The sequence below is a fragment of the Pseudopipra pipra genome, chromosome 6 (assembly GCF_036250125.1).
Source record: "Pseudopipra pipra isolate bDixPip1 chromosome 6, bDixPip1.hap1, whole genome shotgun sequence".
In the NCBI taxonomy this organism is placed as follows: Eukaryota; Metazoa; Chordata; class Aves; order Passeriformes; family Pipridae; genus Pseudopipra; species Pseudopipra pipra.
In genome coordinates, this window is record NC_087554.1 from 36,272,574 (window position 1) to 36,296,701 (window position 24,128).

A 24,128-nucleotide genomic window follows, 5' to 3' on the forward strand; every position below is an offset into this window, starting at 1 on the left:
AGATACCTGTGATGTCAAGCAGACACCTTGAAGGGTACTGGGCTAGAAAGTTTCTATAGCTTTATCTGTAGACCAACACTTAGGCAATGAGGTACATTCTGATTTTGGTTATTGTTCTTAGCCTTTGGGAAATTGTTTCCTCATATATTGACTATTATTTATGTGGCTATTCTGAGACAGCACAAGTGTGGAATGCCCTTCTGTGATATGACAACATATTTAATTTGTTGTGATAATTATGAAGTAAAAGCCACCTCTAACACAGAATAAGCTCATACAGAATGAGCTTACAGATTCGTTGTCATAGCTGAAATGGAACAACAAAAGAAAAGTCAAGGTTGGGCACTTGGGAAGCAGAAAAACAGCAATCTCTTAACTGTTCAGAAATGATGAAGGCAATTTAGATATCAAAAAGCACATGGCAGACTGTCTTCAATGTGAACTGAACTCCAGTTTAGTAGCTTGAATTGATACCTTAGGAGGATGAACTTAGGAGGCTGGATCAAAGCTGAAATTACTCTTATTTCCTGGAGAAAAAAAATTTCATTAAGAATTAAAATCTCTCATTTGAATGCCATAGAATATAATTAAGGCTTTATATTTAGTGTTGCATCAGTGGAGAATCAAATTATTTCTTTTCAATGAGCACTGACAATAGTGAGGTATATTGTCTTAATGGCATATTTTCCTACTTGAAACTCAAGTTTTTTTCTAGATAGATTTTCAGTAGTTAACAGACATATAGGGGTTATAGTCTGTTACAGGCTTTTTTTTTAATCAATGATAATTGTTATTCTACTGCACTTCTATAGATATTCTCTTTCAGTCAAATTACTTTTTCAGATTCAAAAAATATTTAAAAGCAAGCATCAGATATAAAGTTTTTTTTTTCAAAGGTGGATCATCCACATTCTTGTGAGAGGAGTGATGAAAAATAAAAAAGTTAATATAATCATACTTTTCTCATAAGTTACTAGTGAAGAAGATCTTCCTAAGGGATGAAAATATTAAAGCACACAGTTGCTTTTCAAGCTAGCTTTTATTTCTGTTTTTCTCCTATTATCTACATCATGTCCTATTCATGATAATGGCACTTAAAATCAAAGAAAGGTTATTCTTTTACAGCTTTTCTGCCACAGTAACGAAGTAACATTAATTAATTCGGTATTTTGCAAATGTATATTGTTGATACAATTTTTTCAAGTGTCAACATACTGATTATTAGTAATACTTCTTTTTTAAGTTCTTTTTCATCCTGAATTTATCTTAATTGCCTGAATTCTCAGCTGTTACACGACTGCATATAATACAAGTCAAGATGTCAGAGACACTGACTGTATATAATCTGATAGTGTGGAAAACAGTGATAAGGATCATTATTGAGGCCCTTAAACCTTTATCGAAAAAGAAATAACAAAAGGAAATTTGGGCCACTCAGAGAGAGATAACTGAAAAATTTAAAAGCTGTTTTATTAAGAGTTTATTTCCAAACGCTTTTCCCTGCTAACTTTTCCTATCATTCCTCTGTAAAACTTTTTTGCTGTAACCTCATTTATTATGTTGGGGATCAAAAATCATGTAAATTAATGTATTTAGGTGCAAAAGGGCTGTGAAATTTAATTAGGTCCAACTGGTTTAGAAATGGATACAGATGGATGTGATGAAGACTGCAATAAGCAAACTTTCCTTTTATACTTTAAAGCACAGCTTCTCTGTTCTGTCCTCTTCTCTATAACTTTATTTGATTAAGTAGTTCTATTCTCATCTTATACTAAAAATAATGAAAAATTGAAATTTAGTCTGTGTTAGTGTGGGGCTTTCAGTCTGCTATGGGGGAAATTCTGCTCAGTGTCAAGGGCATAAGTAAAGGCAGAGAATGGGCTCATTTTATGTTCCAGTTTCATGCAAAAATCAAAGTTGTTCAGTACCAAATATCTTTTCTACCCAAGTATCCTATTAATTAAAGAACTGTGCTCAACTCTTTTCCTCCAGGACCCTAAACCTCATAAATTTTGGTTCTTTGGGTTCAAAGTGATCTCAAATTCATTTCTCCCTATTCATTTAGCTCATTAAGCAACTTTAACCAGCTTATGTAACAGCTTTTATGTTGAATAAATTATAATAAAGAATCAATAGTAAAGCTAGTCTGATCAGGAAGATGATCAAAGCTTTATACACAGATTATTGACTGAATGTCCTTGGAGTGTGATCCCTATAAAATTAACATCAGATGCTCAGTAGTCAACTAGGTAACTTTTATATTACAGGTACACAGATACATTACCAGTCTTGTGTGCCTATGGGTTTTCAAACAGATGCAAGTACAGGTGAAAACTCAAATATATGCATGTGTTCTTCACACTTCAAGTTAATTAAATCCTATTTCTTGGTATGTTCAAAAAATTAATGAATCTGTAAATAGTAGCATAAACAAAACACTTCTAATCTTTTTTCTTAAATAGCTCTTTTTTAATGTTACATCACCTTTCACATCAGTCTTTCCTTCACCATTTACGTTCATTACTTATCATGTGGTTAAGTAATATCAAGTTTCTAATTTTCCAGTAGTACATAAAATAGGGGTTTATTTTCTGGGAAATTAAGTAATGTTCAAATTGCTCTTTAATATTTAATGGATGTTACAAATGTGCAGATTCACCACTTTTTGTATGCAAGCAGTGGGGAAAAAACAGGAGGAAAAAAATTGAAGTTTTTCTGTTGAAAAATAGTCACCCAGAACATGAAGAATCCTTGCTTAAAATTCTATTCTCCTCTAGAGTGCCCCATTGAGGGGTATAAGAAGATCAAGAAGGCAAGGTTTGGTTTGGTTTGATTTTATTTTTCTTGAGTTTTTTAATTCTGACTCAGGTATCACCAGTAATAAACTTTCTGTAACTCGAATTTGACTTCTAAATTGATTGAGGAATTGGGTGGCAGAATAGAATGAGCCCTTCTTTTCTTCCATAGTCTTCTTTACAGTAAATAAATCTGTGGAAAGCTTTTTTACTAAAAGCAACAGATAGATTCTGAATGCCTAGGGGTAAGTATCTTCAGAGGGGACCTGACCCTAGAGAGTTGCAAGAAATGTTCAACCCTCACAGCTCCCAGCCTTAGTCACCCTTGCTTCTTTGCAGCACTTGATATTATTTCTGTCTGTTCTCAGAATGAGAAAATAGCTCATGGGAATTGTTTCTTTGCTGCACCCAAGTAATCAAGCTTCAGAAACAAATAAATACAACAGAACAAGTGGAAACAGAACAGCTCCCTTTTTGTGTAAGTTTATATTTTATTGTTCTTTCATGTCAAACACGTGTCTCATCACCTTCTATTTTCAATTGTCTGGTAGAGAAAGGCACTTCCTGTTCACGCTGTCTGGTATACACAGGGATTGGAGTATAGCTGATACTCTGCTTTCCTGCTCTTATAAAAGCTTCCCTAATAATGGTTATAATTTTCATTCAGAGTCCATTTTTGACTGCTTTAAACTGAAATTCTTAAATGCTTAATCATTTTTTTCACGTGGTTCAGAGGTTGGCAGTTTTAACTTTAGAATTATAAGATTAGGTACTTCTCTCTTAATTGGGCACTGTGGCTAGCCATCTTGAGTTTTATATCCAGCACCTTCTGTGTTTCTCAAAGCTGTTGGTTCACTATATAGATACTGAGCAGTGAAAGCTATGTTTACAGATCTCTGCTGTTCAAAGCCTCTGTCTGAAGGCTGTTCATTACTACCATATACAGAAAGGCTTTGCTGCATGCATGATGCCAGGAAATCAGGCAAGAGATTTTCAAATACCATGATAAAGATGAGGCTGTTTCCAAGTGACTAATCTGTTGTGTCCAGATCAACACTATTCAATTTCTAAATTATCATCTATGCCATAATAACAGTCAGCCCTGAGGCTGATCTGCAATCTTAATTAAGCTGTTGTGAAGTCAGTTCACAATGATGAATTAATTATCTGTGGTAGTGTCCCTAAATTTTAGAGAAAGAGATCCACTTCACAATTGGCATGGACCCAGCAGATGTTATCATGGCTGAGCTGATAGCCAAATAATTTAAATGCTGCATTTACTCAGTTGGGTCCAGTTGCTGCTGCTCTGAATCCAATCATGCCAGAATGTTATTCTCTCTCTGAACGGAGTTTATGAAGATTCAGAGAGCAGGTGTTCATAGGTCTTCTTAAAAGTTCTCAACAATGTCACTTTGTACAGAAGATTCACATTGGAACTCAACAAGATTTTAGACCTTCTCCATATCCTTACAAAGCAAGCATGTATGCGTGTTACGTTTGGAGATTTTGAAAATTATTTCTATTTTGTTTTTAGAGTTTTATTGTACTGAGTAAATCTGGGTAATGGCAGAAAAATACTGTCTAATTCTAATATGTACTACTGTGCGAATATGAGTTTTCAGATCAACATCTGGAGAGAGACAGAAATGGTTGACAGATACGATACTATCTTCTCGCACATATAACTCAGCAAGAAACAAAACTTTTTGATTTGCAGTTAATTAGAAATATAGGTCATAAGAATATTTCCTAAATACTGCCACCAGTCTAATGTGCTATGTATCAATGCTTCTCTTTTCAAGTTTCTAGCTTCTTCTTCCACTTAGCCTCAGTCTCAAAAGTTGTTGCACAACAAAAATGTATACAGTTTCATAAGGGAAATAGAACAAAATAAGTATTGCAGGTTTTTTTGTCCTGGTTTGAGTTTTATTATCTTCTCCCTGGACAGATAGCAAAATCAAGCCCTGTGAACCTGTGAGATAGAACCTTCCTTTACAGAGCCATCCCACTCATTGCTTTGTCCAGTCTTCATTTTACACTTTTCAGTTTTCTTTGCCTTGGGACTCAATGTTTTTGAGAGGAACTATATCCTTTTATTTACTTCAAGCATTCTACCATTTAATTATCTCTTTGTTTTTATACCACAGAACCAGGATAGGAAATTTGTTTATTTTTTTTCATCTATGCTTTTTTGATCATTCCTTATTTAATATACATTTCTGATTTATTTTTTCCTTTCAGAAAACAAATTCCAGTCTTTTCACATTCTCATTAGTTCTTTCATGCCCTAGAGCATTCTTATTTTGCCTGAATTCCCTGTATTTCTCCTTTTATTTATTTGTTACAGTGATTAGCAAATCCATTTTACATTTTACAAATTATTTAAAAGTATTTGGCTGCCTCTATATTCCCAACTGTAAAGTTTCTTCAATTTTGTTTTAATACACTGAGCAGATTATTTTTCTGAAACTGCATAACTGATTTATTAATCATTTATATTTGGATATTTGTCATTAGAGTCCTTGTAAAACTGCCATCAAACATCTGAAGAGCAGATCTCCTGTGTGAATGGATAAAATATGAATACATCAAATATATCCTATGAATAATATTATAGCCAAATGGTTAGTTTAAATAGGATAAACTACTCATTGATGCAAACATTTTGAAAGTAATTTAAAAGTTTATCAAAATTAAGATTTTTAAATTCTTAGATTATAAAGAAGAATAAATCTCTTCAACAACTTATTACAATACATTCAATAGCTGAATTAATTCAATGTGAATAGTTTCAATGCAGAATGAAAGGAACACATTGAACAGTATATTCATAAAGGACAAACTTTAACATTAGATGCTTATACTAGACTTCTTAATGTTTGTTGGAGATCAAGTGCAGAGGGAGGAAACTCAAAAAATTACATGGACATTTAAGCTATTTCCAGAAATGTTACACAATACCCGAAAGGCAACTAGTGTCTTACAAGTTCAAAGTGCTACCTAAGTCCTTTAACCATCTTCAAAAATTTTACCCTTAAAGGAATGACCTGTTATACAAAGACGTAGCTCTTTCTATTGTAACCAAAACAATGAGCTCAAGATTGTAGTTTTAAGTAGTAATTTAAAAGACGAAATATTGAACAATAATAATTCAACCAGTTTTAGCCACAAAATAACCTTTCTGACATCTTCTTTCCTTTTCATTTTTGTTCCTCAAGTATTTCCCCATAAAACTGTAAGTCTCTTCAAAAAAATTAAATGGGTAAGTAGATATTCAAAGGTATTATTAAAGTTCCTGTCACAGTAGTTTCTTGTTGACTGGGAAATTGCTCATTTATGGTGAACCAGACCTTGACTATAGATGGAGCTTTGCAAGCTGAAAATATTTCCCTTCTCAAGAAAAAAGAAAGAATTTTGAAATAATACATTAAAAATGTCATTGAGGGCACTGTAGATGACTAATGAGTGACTCGAAAAGAATGAGTGCAATGTTTAGGCTTATAAGATTATTTACTGACTGGACTTTTTTTACCATATCTATTTTTTGATTGACCTTTTCTGAAATATAAGAATTACTCTGTGTCTCTCACCATATTTATGAGGTTTTGATGCTAGTGATAAATGACTGAGGAAAGTAGATACACCACTAAAGATTTGTTCTCTTTTCTTATTATATTTTACAGGGGAAATAAGTCGCTGCTACCAACACTACATCTATGCAAATAACAGTCTGCAAGACTTCCAGTTACTTGCAGGAATCCATTTTCCTTGGTTTTTCACAAACTTGGTACCTATGAATTTGTTTTTAGACAGGAAACCCAACTGTTTCTATGAAGAATAACTTGTGCTTAAAACACACATTTTATCATTATATTGATTAAATGTTTAGCCCAATTTAATTTAGACAATGATCTCATTTATTTAGCAAAACAATTCATAAAACCCTTCATAGGAAAGAAACAAAATTAGGATAGTTAGAAACTGCATGAAGAATTGAGAGGTGAAACAGTACAAAACCACAACTTTGATATCTTCTCTTGATAGAAGTAAGGAAAGGCAGTTTCAATTTTTACTGTGATATCCGGGGAATAAAAGGTATTTGATATCTCAGCAGCAGACAAAAACTGATATTTAAGTGAGAATAGATGAAATTGAGCAGCAATTGGTATGATTATGAGTCATAACTAATGAAACAGTTTAACTTCCATGAAACAAAATTGGTGACAAACATAAGAATGCTACTGGCAAGACCAAAGAGACAGTGGAGGAGGATATCCATCTATACACACATTAGCCCAGTTGTGTCCCGGATTGTATCAGAAAAAGTGTGGCCAGCAGAACCAGGACAGTGATCGTCCCCCTGTACTGGGCACTGGTGAGGCCACACCTCGAATCCTGTGTTCAGCTGTGGGCCTCTTACTACGAGAAAGACATCAAGGTGCAAGAGCATGTCCAGAGAGGGGCAACAGAGCTCGTGAGGGGTCTGGACAAGAAATTTTATGGAGAGAAGCTGACAGAGCTGGGGATGTTTAGCCTGAGAAAAAATGGCTCAAGGGAGACCTTATCACTTTCTACAACTACATGAAAGGAAGTTGCAGCAAGTTGCGGGTCGGCCTCTTCTCCCAGGCAGCTGCTGACAAGAGGAAATGGCCTCATGTTGAGACAGAGGAAGTTTAGGTTGGATCTTAGGAAAAATTTCTTCACTGAAAGGATGCTCAGGCATTGGAATAGACTGCCCAGGGCAGTGGTGGAATCACCATCCCTGGAAGTATTAAAAAGATGTGTAGATGTGGCAGTTGAAGACATGATTTAGTGGTGAACATGGCAGTCCCAGGCTAGTGGTTGGACTCAATGATTTAAGAGGTCTTTTCCAATCTTAATGATTCTACAACTCCATGTGGTTTAGAGAAAGAAAAGGAAAAAAAAAAAAAGAAAAAAAAAACTTTTTAATGTTTTTGCAGAAGAAAATGTCTCTAATTACTTATTGGACATATCTGCTTGCCATGTATGAAATTCTAGGAGAAACCTAGTGAAATGAGTAAATGAAGACAGAAATTTTCATATCTAATGTGGAGGGATAAAATCTCGGGTAAAATCAGTTACATTTTACAAATACTGAGTTGGTAAGAAGTCAGAAATTAAAAATGTACTTTTTTTAATGAGATTATCCAACTTTCACCCCCTGGAATTCTGTGCCACTTTTCCTTTTTTTGTTTAAGTTAGTATTTTTCACATGTCTACAAGTACTGTCCCTCTGCTTCCAGAAGCCATGATTTTATATTTGATTTTTTCTCAATTATTTGGTTCTCGATGGTGGGTAGCTTCCTTCTTCCCTTCCCTCTGCATCTCTCTCTTCCTCATCATTTTCATCTTCTCTCCTCCTCTCTCCTCTCCTGTCAATGTGTGGGATTTTGCTTTTGCAAAATTGCAATAATTTGATTTAGTGACATCTGCAATGAAAGAGAATTCACATGAACAGTTAGAGTGTCTCAGCTGACCTAGAATGGCTTTTTAAATTTCAGCAACTTTTTTGTGTGTCTAAGTCTTTTTATGTCTTTCTAAGTTCTTTTGAACCTTTTAAAAATCTAGTGGAGTTCATATGTTGTATTCTGTCTCTTATTCGAGGTACCTAACCACACATTTAAGTTTATTCCTCAGTAATCTCACTGAAACTATCAGGACAGTTTACATACCTTTTGAAAAAAGAGCTTTATAAATCTTATTTCAGAATGGCATAGATACCACATTACTTTGCAATCTCTGAACTGCCTTTCAGCAACCACATTGCTCTCTGTTTGCCTCAGTTTCCATTCTGTCTCATCTGTCCTCCTTTCTTAGGGGACATCTACAAGGCTACATAGCTGTCATAACTGCTGCTAGACCTTGTGAAACATTCAAAATATGATTTACAGGATAGGCAACTCTCTCCCCTCTTGATAGGAGGGCTGATTGCGTTTGTCTGCCCAAAACACAGCTGAGTTGTGCAGCTGCCTGCATGTCACCATGGAACTTCTATGTGTGCAATCAGCAACCAATTCTAACATTGCAGGAATCTGAGGCCTGGTCTCCATGGTCCCCCAAACTCTAATTGGTCTTCTAAGGTGAAGGTTGTTCAGAGATAGAGATGTCCTTATATTAGTATGGGAAAGAGGAGAAAAAAAGACTAACTCTTCAAGGTTGCTCTTCAAGGCACTTGTCAGGGATATGCAACATAGGGATTCATGGAGATTCTAGTCCCAGAAAATTTGAGAGAGTTATGCAGAAGTGATACAATTTTTAGTGGAGTAACTGGAAAAAAAATCTCTCAAATTGCTCCGTGACATCTGGATTTTTCATATACACAGGGAAATTAAATGCAATTTCTGGCTACAAATCCCTTCCATGTGACAAGTAAATGCTGTTCTTATGAGTGGTGCAATCGGGGGTTACTCTTATTTTTAATGGATAGAGGGAGACTATGAAAATGTCTTAATGTAATAAAATTCAAACATTAAATAGATGGATCTTTGTAGCAGACAGGAAGGTACCTACCTCTGCTTAAAACAGAAGTTTAGGAACCTGGGTCATACTCTTTTTCTTTTTCTGTTTTATACCCAGAACATCTGTGAATCTTTGCACAGCCTCTTAGCTCTTACCATGAGATCTTCTTCTGTGTGAGAGGTTTGGTTTGCCAAATGTCCCATTAAATTAGGATATGCGGTGCTGATTTTTCCCTGCCTTAATATTTTTTTTTGGAAAATACTTAAATGAAACATAGATTAACAAAGCTTGAGGTACAATACGTCAGAAGAACCACTAGCCTGTTCATCCATGCTACTCTAGTGCTCAGTAATGTGATGTCATTACCCATAGCTAGGTTAGAAAGTAAAAAAGGGTAAGTAGTGTTCTACACCTGATTTTGGCCATAAGGCGCTCCTAGGGACAGTCACCATGGCTCAGCTGATACACAATAATTGAACTGTAAGAATTGCATTGTGTCCAAACACCTTAAATGATCCCTAAATCTCTCAGAAAGATCCTGGGAGAATGATATGTGTCAATACATCTGTACTACTTTTCTGCCTCCACAGTACTTCTACAATTATAAACAGATTTCTTCTTTAGTTCAGTACTGCCTTTATCATTCTCCTTCCCTTCCATAGCTACAAGAAATGATCTGGATTCTCTTCCTGTTGTAAAACATGTCAGAGGATCTGCCTGTCTGATTAACAATATCAGGCTTGTGTCTTATCTTTCTGCAATTGGACATACTCCATTGTGAGGATGTAAGGGAATTGAGTTAGAGATGTCCTCTATAACCCTGTGAAGATTGATGTACACTGCTGAATCTCTGACTACAGGAGTTCCCACTGGATGACAGGATGGGAACAGTTGGATATTTTGTTATCTATGGCTATGACATTATGTCCTAGTTTCACACACTGCAATACGAAGCAGTTATTCTACTCAGAGAAGTTACTTACAGAGATGATGTAAATGGAACAGCAGAAGGGTAAAAGTTATTTGATCAAAATGAAGCATCCCAAGACTCTTCCTAAGAAAGGGTGTTGTTTGGCAATTACATTAGACAACTTCATGGAGACTATCATCTTGCAGATATGTGCTGCTCTGCATGATTCTGAATGTCAAGTGCTTTCAGTAGTTCTCATCTCCACCTAGTTTCCAGCCCATCTATAAAATTCTCAATACGACTGTGCAATATATTTTTGCTGGGATTCCTGACATTTTTTGTGATCAGACATAGAGCTGGATTAAAAAGCAGTAAATACAACGCTGGTTGTATTGTTTCTCTTAGATACCAGACTGCATTCTTCATACCCTCTTACCTCCCATTTTCTTTCTGTGGTGAAAGAAAATGGCTCTACTTTGCTCTTCGGCTTTACTGTCATAAGATTCCTTAACATGTGGTTTTAGACTCTCATTTCCATAACTAAAGTCAACAGAGGAGGTTTCATCCTGAAGTTATTTTAATGATAAAGCAATGTCTTCTTAGCAATTCAAGGATATCTCAGAAAAGCATCAGAAATTAAAAAATTATGACCTGCTGAACAGGCTGCATTGGATTTTAGATCCACTCCTGCCAGATTTCACCTGTCAGATACTGGGAGAGAGGTCTATTGATTTAGTTTTAAGCAGAATTTAAATATGATAGAATAAAAGCATTTTCTGTGATAAGAAAGATTTGTGAAGCTAATGCATGAGGCAGAGCACAAGATGAATAGGGAGGATTTTGTTTCCACAAAAGCCCTAAAAGTCAATTTTTATGTGGTTGCACACTCAAAAAAAAAAACAAAAACAAAAACAAAAACAAAAAACAACCAAAAAAAAAAAAAAAAACAAACCAAAAAACCCAACCAAACAACAACAACAACAAAAAAACCAAACCTTGGATGCAGTGCAGATAGCCTCAGAATCTCTATCACAGTACCAATACTGAGCTGTCAGAAAGCTGCTCAATTGCATTTTCTTTTTTTTCTCTCTGTGACACTTTTTAGCTTCCTACAAAATGGGATTAAAGGGGAAGCAGCTCCTGCTAGCCTTGGAAAAGCTATTTAGCTTGCGTATTGTGGAAATGTCTTCCCCAGCTAGTTACTGACGTTTTATAACACTGCAGCATATTGGATCAAAGACTAGAACTGCCACCTCCTGTTTACAATGGGCTGGAGCAGCCATAGAAGTGTCAGGGCTACTTTCTGCCTCCGTGTGATTGGGAATAAGACTGACAACAGTAGGTTGCTACCAACAGGTTAATTTTTTTTAAATTACTTCTTGGCTTTCACCTGCAATGTCAATGCAAGTAAAGCTAAAATTTTCAACGCAGAAGGGAAAGTGTCTTTTTGCATCCTTTCAAATACTCTTGAATACACCTGCAATAAGAGTCACAAATATGCATGCAGTACTGTTGTTTCAGAGATAATTTCAAAGGCATAGAGAGATAGAAAAGAAAAACTAAAAATAATCCCTGAAGTGCATTCTAGATTTTTCATGTATCTTATACTGAGACAAGAACTGCTGTTAGACTGCATGAACACTATATCCCAAGGCTTAACACTTAGAGAGGATACTTTTACAGCTCTGCCAGTACCAAATTTGTGTGAGTCGTCAGTGATTTCCATTTTGCAGTGACAATATGGTGTTTAAAAATATCAATTGACTGATAGGAATGTTTCCTTTCAAAAGTGAAGTTACGTTCCAAGTATTCAGAGGGTGTCATTTTGGAGCTCTGGTAGGATAATCAAAAATTAGGAGCCAAATTTCTAGTTTATGTTTCTGAATTATCTTTCCAGCTTTGAGAAAGTGACTTAGCTGGTTATTTTCAACAAATAGGGATGCAGAGCAGAGAGACAACAGACTGCAACTTTCTCACTGGACTCAAATACAAACTCTAAGATTCCCATCACTGACTCTACCTGTTAATACAAGTATCTTAGCAAGAAGATGTGCATGCACTTTTAAAGGTGGCTTTTCAAGAGACAACAAAACCACAAAAAAGAAACACAGGTACTCACCATGTTCTTATAACACCAGCTAAGGTGGGAGACCTGTGCTTTTCTTTTGTGTCATTTCCATAAATACCTTAAACAAGCAATGTCATTCCTTTTCCTGTATGTGCCTTGAATTACCTAGGAGTTACATCATTGCTCACATTAGTGATAACTTAGGGACTTTTGTGTAGAGACTTCTAACATTTTTTTGCAGTCCGTACAGGTGCATTTTTCCTTCGTGGTCTTCTACATCCAACTAGAACTGCTTATATTTTTAGTTCTGGAAGTTTCTGATTCGATGATGATGGCGATTGTGCATCCATTTCTACCCTAGGACCTGCATACTAGGTGTGTAATATTTAAAGGGATTAAACTTTGATAAGACTGCTTCATTGGGTATCACAAAACTGTATGTAAAATAAAGGAGTGGGAAATGTTTGGTACCTTGAAAAGGAAATTATTTTTGATGCACTGATATATACAGTTTTTGTGGAAATTTTACAAAGTGCATAGAAAGAAGCAAGGCCCTTCTTTAAAGCAAGGCCCTGAGCCATAAAAGCACTGCAATTTGTGCAGTTTCTAGCACTTAGATACTACCAACAAATTCATATGAAGGCTAAAAGTAATTTTAAAGCTTAAAATTATGCTAGATCAAAAGTTGCATTTGAATCTCCCTTCCTTATTTTTGTGCTTTTGTGTAAGAAAGTATGTCTTATATTTCTAAAAATATTTGAGACTGAAAAGTACACATATTTTTTCTTAAATATTTTTCTTTTTCTGCATTGAGAGATCAGTAAGTTACTGAAATCTCTTCAGTATTTTTTCTAAATTCCTCTTCAAAAATTAAGAGACACAAGACTTTGCATTTTAGGTCTGTTAATGCAATCAAGAAATTGAGTCAGTAGAAACTAATTCAAGAAAAAATCTGGTACTTGGTAGCTCAGAACATAAATAGGACTTTGAAATGTACCTCACACTGAAGTCCTAGAGTTGCCAGTCTGCTTCAGTTAGACTATTATAACAAAGCTGAGTGATTATAATAACTACTACCCAGTTATAAATGTATATTTTAATTAATTACCTTTTCTCTCAGACAATCATGTTGACACATTTATTCTTTAAGATTCCGACCATGTTTTTAATATTCTTTTTTAAACCTTGGTGTCCTTGTGTGTATTTGCTCAAAAGAGAAACCAAGAGGAACCATTTTCCTATATTTACCAAAATTTATTTAGTCAGTAGTACAAAGAGTAGTTGCTTCAAACCCTGCACATCAGGCCCACTTCAAAGAGTATTTATCTGGAAAAATCATTTCTTATTAGTGACTCAACTTTCTTTAAATTTTGAGAACATTTTACTGTGGAACTATAAAGAACTACTTTCCAAGGAAAGCAACCGTGTGTGTGTTCTTGCTGTGTAGTGGATAGGTGATTACACTCAGCCATTTCTTTTCTTTTCTTCTAGCTGTAGTCTGCAAATCCTGTTTTAATAATGTTATCCCAAAGAAGGGGAAAAAAAATCACTGAAATGTTTATTATATGAAAGGCATTCTTTAAAAAAATATATATATTAATTTGAATTCTGTTACTTAGCCAATGTCAGAGATTCAGCATAGTTTATCACTGAATAAGAAGGAAAATGGCTGCAGGTACATGTAAATGTAGTTCATGTAATTTCTTTATATTCTTGTAAAGTAACCATCTAATCTCAGACCACCTGGTCAGGCACTCTCTTGCTTTTGCACTTAAATACTCAGTTTCACATCTAGTACAGTTGAAAAAAAGAAGAAAAAATTGTCTAGCTGGGTTACTTTCCCTCTTGACAAATATGGGTAGAAGAGTTAGGCATTTCTTAACTGTTTCATCTGTAATTTGGATTTTATTTTTCATCTCAGAGAACAGAGTTGTTGGGACTTTAAAATCCCTTGCCTTTGTTGATATTTATAAACCACAGAGAGTGGAGGTTAAGCTCTAGCTCTGTTTTCAAAGGCTTTTCTCGTCAGCCAAGGTTAGGAGCTGAGCTCCTGAGGGACCTTGGGTTCATAGTTATAGTACCAATGAGTAATGCCCTTGAAACTGCATCTGGTTCTGCTGCACTTCAGATGTTTATGTGGTGCTGTTTTTAGTATCTTGATTAAGACTTAGTAGTAAACATAAAGTAACTCTTCTTGTCACTATATATTTTCACAGTCTTACTATTTTTTCACCACTCCTCTTTATGATCAGAGTAATAAATGCACCTCTGTAGGTTTTCCCTGACATTTTATGTATCTGACTCCACGAATAAAATCTGCTGCAGCAACATTAAAAAAATGTCTCAAACAGTTAAATAAGCTGAATGACCTTATTAAATAGATATTTTGCAATATTTGAAAGTAGTATTTTAGATAAAATATGCAGCAGATCAGTTTGTGGTTCACATTGCTTTTTTATTTTTATTTTGCTTCAGTGAAAGATAATCCAGATTTGCTCACCTTCACCTGCAGATAAATGTGGAATGAAGCAGCCTGGGCAAATTTATGCTTCCAGAATGTAATTATGATTATAATTACACATAAATTTATCTAAGATTATCCCTATTCATTCTTGGCATTTTCCTAAAGATTTGTGGAACTCTTAGCTTTTCCCCCTTTTCTTTTCTTGGTAGTGTAAAGTGATGATCAGGTTCAGTGTCTAATGAGGCAGCCATTCTGAACACGTAGAGACAAAGAAGAGGTTTCCCAGGCAACGAAAACCATGCCAAAGCGCTCAGAACAGTTATTTCCCCTGTATTCAGGTTCCTTTTTTATTTAGGATGCCTGTTAGTGTGAGTTCACTGGCAATGCCTGGCAGGTTTTCCAGAGATTACAGCTCCTTAATATACATAACGAAATACAGCTAAGGCTATGATTTATGAGTAAACTGAAAAGTGTTGAGCTGACATATATTTTTTCAGTTTTATATTTTTCCTTATAGAAGCTTAAAACAATGGTTACTACAAGATCACTACATATGTCTAAGGCTATTTAATATACTGCCTTTATCTCTTCAGAACTTAACTGTTCTTAGCAAAATCTGTGTGAGTTCATTGAATTCTCAGCCATATTTATGCTATCACTCGAATAAGCAATGATGGAGGTTTCAATTTTGAAACATTCATGATTTTAAGTATATTTAGATTCAGACTAAAGATTCAGAACCATATATAATATAACTTGAGTTTAAATCTCAGTTTAAATGTAGAGAAAGATTGCAACAAAAAAGTATTGAAATTTCAGACAACTTTTACTATTTCAAAGTAAAATGTAATTACAATAAAATTTAGTGTTTTATTTAGTTCAAATCTTTTCTTACTAGCAACATTTGAAATCTATGATTTTTTTATGATGAAAAATTGTAAAATCAGATTAAGAGATGAGCTCTTCTACATCCTTATAACTTCTTGAGGGAACGGAGAAGATTACTACATCACCCAGCCCTAAAATTGGTCAGTATCCTGAAATTGTTCATACAGTTTTCCAACTCAGATCAGAGTTTTATCCTGGAAAACGTTCTCAAAGTGTACCTGTTCATACATATTAAACATATCATTGCCATTTCCACTTCATGTAGAATAAAAACAGTAATCTCATGTCCAAGATGTCCACTGGAGATATGGAACAGAACAGTCCCAGTTGGAAGGGACCTACAAAGATCACTTAGACCAACTGCTAAAAATATATATTTAATTCCACCTTCTTCTTCAAGAAAATTCAAACTAACTACCTTTCTTTCTTTGTCCCGCCCTCCCTTCCATCTTCTTACCTTTTTCCCTTCTGTTCTCTTGCCCTAATAAACACAACCTTGTAACTACATCATTGTGTGAAGGAATGGACAACAAATGTATGAATATTTTGAGGCAGTAAAAAGAACTGTTTCTAGACAAGTACTGCAATCAGAAGACTTTTACTGCAGTCATCATTTCATCTGTCAGTAGCTGAACTTTTAAATTCAGCTTTAATCAGCTGAATTAATCCAGATCATTTTTTTAAAAAAAAAAAAAAAAAAAGATCCTGAGTACTTTAAAGCTCTTCAAGGGAAAATTCAAGAATTAGGATCCCAAGAGGAAAAAACCTCCCTACAGCCTTGAGTAAAGAATCTAAAAGGCAGAATTTAATATCTCTCTCTTCATTATTCACTATTGATGATCTGTAGGAAGCTACATAAAGAGTGGCTATGCATACAGAGTTGAGTCCTGCATATTTAGACAGTACCCTAGGCAGGTGCTTCCACTGGGATCTTAAACAGATGGCAATTAACACCCCTGTCTGTGAGATATGAAGTTTTTCTGACTGCACTGGAACAATTAGGAGCCTTAAAAACAGGCAAAGTTTGTTAGGTCTGGTTCTCATACTCTACACTAAATCACTCGTCACAAGTTTATGTGGGATTGATAGGGCTGGGAAGATATTGCTTGGCTCTTCTTTACATCCCATCTCAAATTCAATTCCATTATTATGTGTAAAGTCAAATTAGTTGCTACATAGTGGTAAACTAAGGAGGAAAATTAAAAATGAGAAATAAGAGTAAAAATAAATTAAAAAGTGGAATCTTGCTTTGAACTACTAAGGATGATACTCTCTCTTTTTTTTTTCTCCTGTGAAGATTGCAAAGGAAACTCATTTCAGCTTTGTAAGATCACAATGATTGCTTCAGATACAAAATGAATCAAACCTCTTGTTGGATTATGTGGATGGTATTTCTACTCTTCCCTAGTGGGATAATTCACAGCCTGCAGCTGTGACATGAAAACTCAAATATTTTTCTCTTTCTATTTGGCTTTAAAAGTAGGACTTGCATTCATTTGCTGTTTTTAAGAACAGGGAAAAAAAATTGAATGCCCAATAAAGATGAGTAGTTTGAAACAGAGCAGTCATAAAACAAAACAGCATAAACAAAGAAGGAATTAATTTACATCTTTTTAAGTAGTAATAGCCTAGTATTTGAAAATGAATGAGAAGATATGTACTTGCTCAGATGTATAAATAACAAGATAATGGTTGTAAAAACCCCCTTTGTACTGTTAAGAATCATAACTCTTTACTTACCTGCTCTTAAAGAATTACATTTTCTTTTTATACAGCAAAATTGTTTTGTATTATTAATACCTATTTAAAAAAAATCTTGGATTCTGTGTGTGCAATTCAAACAAATCTGGTAAACCATAAACTTACATTCTATGCCATTAATAACCCCTTGCAAATTCCCAGCTATACTTCACTTCCAAGTACACTTAGTCTAAGCATCTCTCCTACCAGGGAAAGACAACAGCCAAACAAACACACAAACAAAAACTAAAAAAAAGCTACAGACAAACAAAAAACACCCCTTACGACAAAATAAACAAAAACCAAACAAACCCACAAACAAAAAACCCTAAACAAGTAAAACTTGAATTCAATGTTTCCTTGGTTGCTAGTACAAGATAAAGTTGATCTTCCATGGCATGTTTCTTAACAGCTGCTCTGAAGTTTTTTCATAGCCTGTAAATTATTTTCTTTCCCTAATGGCTTACTGTATTTTTTGCCAGTACAATGACTAGGAAAGCACTATTAAAACTTAAGATAATTAAGGCTTTCAGAAAACATTGGTTACGTTGTTCTCATTAAAGACTAAAAAAAATGCTATTAAGATATATGAAAAATAAGATTGCTTTTAAATCTCAAGAAATGAATGTAAGTGTTCGTATTCTGGTACATTAACAGTTTGTTCCAGTACGTTGATATTTTATGTGAAAATCCTACTCTGCAATTAATATGCCTGATGCAAATTGAAAAACCAATAATCCATCCTTCTCTGTTGTAATGTAAGAGCATATTATTATTGAGAAGCTACAGGATACCAGAACCATTTTTTAAAGTTGAATGCTCATTACCTTAAATCTGCATATAAAATAGTTTGCTTTCAGAGTAGGTAATATATAACTGAATGTATCATGATGCACATGAAAATGTGACAAATAATAATAGCAATAATAATAATAATAATAATAATAATAATAATAATAATAATAATAATTAGTCCAGTGTGTTTCACCTCCACAGAGATATTTACATTTTCTAGCGTTAGTAATTAAAATAGCTTAAAATTAAACACAAAGTGGTAATGAAATACCTGACTGTTCTAAACAACATGAAATATCTGCATGGTCACTTCTATTAAATTGGAAAATAGTGAGGTCATTATTATCTTCTTAGAAATTTCCCAAATCTACTGAAGACAAAAAGTTATATTTTTGTATATACAATGTTAGTTAATAATTGTGTAAATGTAAATAAAATATGTCACTACCACTAAATCTCTTGGAGGCATTTTTAGCTGAGATGATTGTTAATGATTAATACTGAGATGTACTTTCCTGATCAGACGTGAAACATATATTGTGAAGGAGCAGGGTTGGCCCTGGCTGGATGCAAAGTGCCCAAAAAGCCATTTTGTCACTCCCCTCCTCAGCCAGACAGAGGGAGAGGAAATATAAGGAAAGCTCGTGGAATGAGATAAGGACAGAAAGAGATCACTCACCAATTACTGTCACAGGTAAAACAGTTTCAATGCGGGGAAATTGATTTTATTGATTGCAAATGAAATCAGAGAAAGATAAAGAGAAATAAAAACAAATCTTAAAAAACATCTCCTCCCAACTCTTCCTTTCTTTCTGGGCTCAGCTTCCCTCCTGAGTTCTCTACCTCCTTCTCAACAGTGGTGCAGGAGAATGGGGAATGATGGTTGCGGTCAGTCCAACACACATTGTCTCTACCTTTCCTTCCTCCTCAGAGGAAGGACTCCTCCTTCCCCTGCTCCAGGGTGGGGTTCCTCCCACTGGGAAATGTCCTCCAGGAGCTTCTCCAACATGAGTCCTTCCCACAGGCTGCAATTCCTCACAAATTTCTCCAGTGTGAGTTCCTTTCTCAGGATGCAGCCCTTCAGGAACAAGGTGCTCCAGCAGTATGTTTCTCACAGGGTCACAAGTCCTGCCAGTAAACCTGCTCCAGTATGGGCCACTGACTCCATGAGGCCACAGGCCATGCCAGGAACTTGCATGGTTTCTCACAGAATCACAGCCTCCTTGGGGGCATCCACCTGCTGTGACACGGGGTCCTCCATGAGCTGCAGATGGATCTCTGCTCCACTATGGAAATTCATGGGCTGCAGGGGGATAGCCTATCTCACCATGGTCTTCCCAATGGGCTGCAGGGGAATCTCTGCTCTGGCGGTTGGAACATCTCCTCCCTCTCCTTCTCCACTGACTTTGACGTTTGCAGAGTTGTTTCTCTCACATATTCACTCTCCTCTCTCTGGTTGGAGTTGTCCATACACGGTTCACCACCCACCGTCTTCTTAACTATATTATCCCAGTGGTACTACCACTGCCACTGCTGCCTTGGCCAGTGGTGGGTCTCTCTTGGGTCCCAATGGCATAGGCTCTATAAAATGTAGGGGAAGCTTCTGGCAGTCTCTCAGAGAAGCCCCTTCTGTAGCTCCCCACTACCAAAACTTAGCCACACAAACACTATATGTTCCACCCCTTGCCTCTGTGAATCTCATATTTACAAATTATCATTCAAATCCACATTCATCACACAATCTTCACAAACTTCACTCACATCACTGACATCAGCAAAAAAAAGTTCCCTACCTCAGAATGAAAACAACAGCACTACAACATGGAAGAAGTAGCTGCTCTAGCAATTTTCTCACTAACAATCATGACATCTCATTGTAACTCTTTCCGAATATTACTCCTTCATATAGCTTACCACAACCTAAACTCAGAATGAATAAAATCTGCAAAGATTACAGCAAGATTGATTCCAAAGGGTGATTAAAAACCTATCTTTTTTCTTGCTGATAGGTTATTATTTTTCTTAACATATAATGTGTAGTGGAACCAATTCCCCAAACCCCAAACCAAAAGGAAAAATACGAATGTGTGATTGATGGTTTTGTTGGTATGGTATTATAGTTAAAAACTTGCATTTAAACAGAAGGTCTTCAAGGCTTTCTTGGCTTCACAAAGCATGTTCTCTTGAGTCTTTGTCAGGAAAAAAAATCCATTAAATTCTGTACCAAGAAGAAACAAATCCAGAGCCAAATGTCCACTTTTGTCACTCAGCAATGCCAGTTCACGACTCATGTCAACTTTTCTATTCATGTTTTCATCTCTCTAGTATTTACTCTTTCACTCTTATGAATCTGGACATTGCTGATGAATTTGAATTCATCTCTAAACTCTCATCTTTCCTTTCTTTCATGGGTTTATTAAGTATTCCCTTCAGTCAAGAAGAGTAAAGTTGCATTAACAGAAACACTTCATCCTGTTACAGTTAAACAGGAGCTAATGGTTTGTAATGTGTGCAAAAACAAAAAAAGAAAAAAAAACACATAGAAAATCCCATTTACTTATTTCCATTAACATTGACAGGAAAATATCCTAAGAAGAAAACTATTTTGTTTTCTTAATTGTCATAGTGTCATTGAATTACTACTCCTTCATGTCTTCAGTTTTCTGTAGGAGCAACAAGAGCATAAATCATCTCTGCTGCTTCACCATCTCTGCTGTTTTCCCCTTGTGTGTTTCCTATTTCCTTGTTCAAGCTACAGAAGTATTCACTGCTGAGGTAAGCAAAGGGACAAAGCTTTATGGACATAGGACATGGTCTAATGATTTACATCAGTGCTTATCAAGTACATATTTCCATGAAATACACACTGCAGCTGAATGAGATAATATACTCCTGCTTTTTTCTTGATATTGCAGCAGCAAGTTTACACGATACATTAAACAAAGTCTTCATCAGTCCATTGCATTGATCCCTTGATCCTGGTCTGTATACAGAATGTGCAAAACACTGCTCCAGCACTTCCCTGGCAACAAAAAGTTCATCCTTCCCCTCTTGGTTTCTTCATGCCGTGGAATCAAGGTTTCTTATAAGCATGTGCAATAATAACATAATCTTGCAGGAACAACTAACAATAATGAATCAGCAGGCTGGCTTTGGCTGGAGTAGGGTTAACTTTCTTCACAGTGGCTAGTGTGGGGCTGTGTTTTGCATTTGTGCTGAACACAGGGTTGATAATGAGATGTTTTTGTTATTGCTGAGCAGAGCTTACACAGAGCCAATATCTTTTCTACTCTGTATTTCCATACTGGCAAGGAAGTTGCAGGTGCATGGGAGGCTGGGAGGGGACATAGCAGGTACAGATGACCCTAACTGACCAAAGAGATATTCCAGACCATATGACAATATGATCAGTATATAAAGTCGGAGGAAGAGGGAGGAAGTAGGGTGATATTTGAAGCGATGGCATTTGTCTTCCCAAGTAACCTTTGTGAGCGATGGGGCCCTGCTCTCCTGGCTGAACACCTGCCTACCCATGAGAAGCACTGAATTAATTCCTTGTGTTGCTGTGATAGTTTTGGTCTAGGCCTTCCTGGAGACCAGCTTGTAACCAGGGAAGTACCCTGTGTTCCCAGTATTCCATGCTATCCTTTACGTAAATAGAGGTATAAATGAGAAAGGAAGAGAAGCCTTAGCTCTCTTCTCTTCCAGTAAGGTTTGGGAACAGTAGGTCCCTGCGTTGGTCTTGCTTATCTGGAGCTGAGGCCTGTAGTGACTGCTGTTGTCTGCCATGTGGAAGGTGGAGAGTGCTGGCCAGGTCTGACTATCCTGGTTTTCTCAAGGGAAGTGGTGAGATTTCATTTTGCTAGTTCTTTATTTTGCTAGTTCCTGGTTTTTTCAATTGTGCATATCTGTTTTGTTTTGTCCCTTTTTGTCCCTTTTTTCCCTTTTCCCTTCCCCTCTTCCTCTTTTTGGGAACTGTTTGGGGTTTCTGTGTTCATATGTACATAGTATCTTAATTGTATATCTGTGATATATGTGAAATATATATATTTTTGATATAACTTTTGCTATTCCAGGTTTTTTTTCTTTTCTTCTGGGAGGTTTCACTGCAGTCTGTGGGGTTTGGCGGGAAGCCAACTTCAACTGGCTACAGTTGCTTTGCTTTTATGCACAGCTTTTGCTTTCCCTAGTAAACTGTCTTTATCTCAACCCATGAGTTTTCTAGCTTTTACCCTTCTGATTCTCTCCCCAGTCCTACTGGAGGTTGGGGGCAGGGAGTAAGCAAGGGGCTGCATAGCGCTCGGTTGCTGGCTGGGGCTAAACCTCAACAATCAGTCAAAAGGAGACATGGAAAGAACAAAACCCCTTTAAGGTGATAATGAGTGGGAGGTGCAATTAAAGGCTTTGAGGTTGGTTACTGTTGGTTACTGTTGCAGTAACCAAGTAGGAGGTTCTAAAATTCTGTGTAAATTGTCAAATACCATAACTTTTTAAGAAAACACTTTAAAACTCAGAATAATTACTTCTATAACAATTAGTTTCTTATTCTATGGGAGTTGTCACCGCATCCAATGGTGACATACATCCATCCTGTATGTATGAATGAAGATGTACAGGTGGAGATGGTTCATTACAACCTATTCCTGTTTTTCAAGCTATGCAGATGTGTAAGAACATTGTTTTAATAGCTAATGCCAATCTAACCCCAATTTTCTGTTTACTCTGACTGCAACTTCCTGCTGCTGTTCATCTAGCACTACTTTTCTGTGATTTCTCCTTGCACATGAGTCCTATTGGAAAGCATTACCATCCTAAGCATACAACAGAAATGTTTAACTCCAGCATCCTCATGACTGAGCAATGTCTAACAGAAAGAGCTTTCCCTTGACTTGGATTAAATTTAGGGAAATTTAAATCAAAATGGGAAGAAATTTTAGGTTTTAAGTTCTTTATTCCCATCCCCTGAATGACTTTATTGAATAGCACATTCCTGTAGGGCTCTATAATTTGATGTAGCATGGAATACTATGCCATTGCTTATTATCCAGCAGCAACTGCAAACCCCAGAGAGACAGCAGCCTGTCATGGACAGAGCAGCTGGAGAAAGGAAGCGATCTGCACACTCTAAGGCGGACAACTGCACTGGTGACAACAGCCTGATAATGTTTAGAGTGACTATGGCAGCTGACAGAAAAGCACCAATGAAATTTTCTTCATACTTAAATGATAAATGCACAAAAAAATGAGCCTTAAAACTAGCAGTACTTAAAGCAAAAGTAAGAACAAAATTTGTAAAAATGAGACATAATTTTAAATTAGATTATTATATGCTGAGTGGTTTTCTTCAAGAATAATTGCATTCTACTTGCACTCTACTTTTCTTCTCCATTCTTCAGTCCCTAACAGGCTGCTGAGAATTTTCTCTCTCTTTTTTTTTTTTTTTTAAAGTCCTTCACTCTCACACAGCACTTGTTCCACTTTGTTCCTCTTTCACCATTGCACTTCAAAGACTTCCAGGAGTCAGACAAAGTTCTTTCAACAAGGTAGCAGTTGCCTTCACAGAAGGGTAAAATTCTTCTCTGTATAAGGAAGAAGCAGTAGGAGCAGTCTAGGTATCCTCACAAACCTTTTTTTTTTTGTTAGCATATCCTATAGCCATTACTGCTGGAAAAGTCTGAGACAAATACAGTGAGCCATAGTTGTTAAGGGAGACCATGTGTTTTATTTATTCTCCTCACATCACAAAGGGACTCTCAGTCCCAGACTGAAATAGAATCCAGATCTCCCTGTCTAATACAGGCATTTATATCAGCGTTCCCAAATTAAATCCTCTATTCTAATATAACGAAAATGCCTTGCATGAGAAAATAGTTTTTCAGATTATTTATTTTAATAATTCAATATTTTTAAACCCCAATGTAAATTCAGATTGCTTTTTGCAGAGAGGAGCATGAGATTTTTATTTAACTCCCACCTTAGTCTCTCTGA

At 35.9% G+C, this 24,128-nt stretch overlaps 1 long non-coding RNA gene across 1 annotated transcript; it reads right to left on the bottom strand.

Moving 5' to 3' along the window:
- Nucleotides 1-7,926: 7,926 nt before the first annotated feature.
- On the bottom strand, nt 7,927-11,267 carry LOC135416793 (uncharacterized). Its single transcript, XR_010431728.1, has 2 exons — nt 11,181-11,267; nt 7,927-8,245 (listed from the first exon to the last, which is right to left on the bottom strand). It is a non-coding gene; the product is annotated as an uncharacterized LOC135416793 (long non-coding RNA).
- Nucleotides 11,268-24,128: the final 12,861 nt, after the last annotated feature.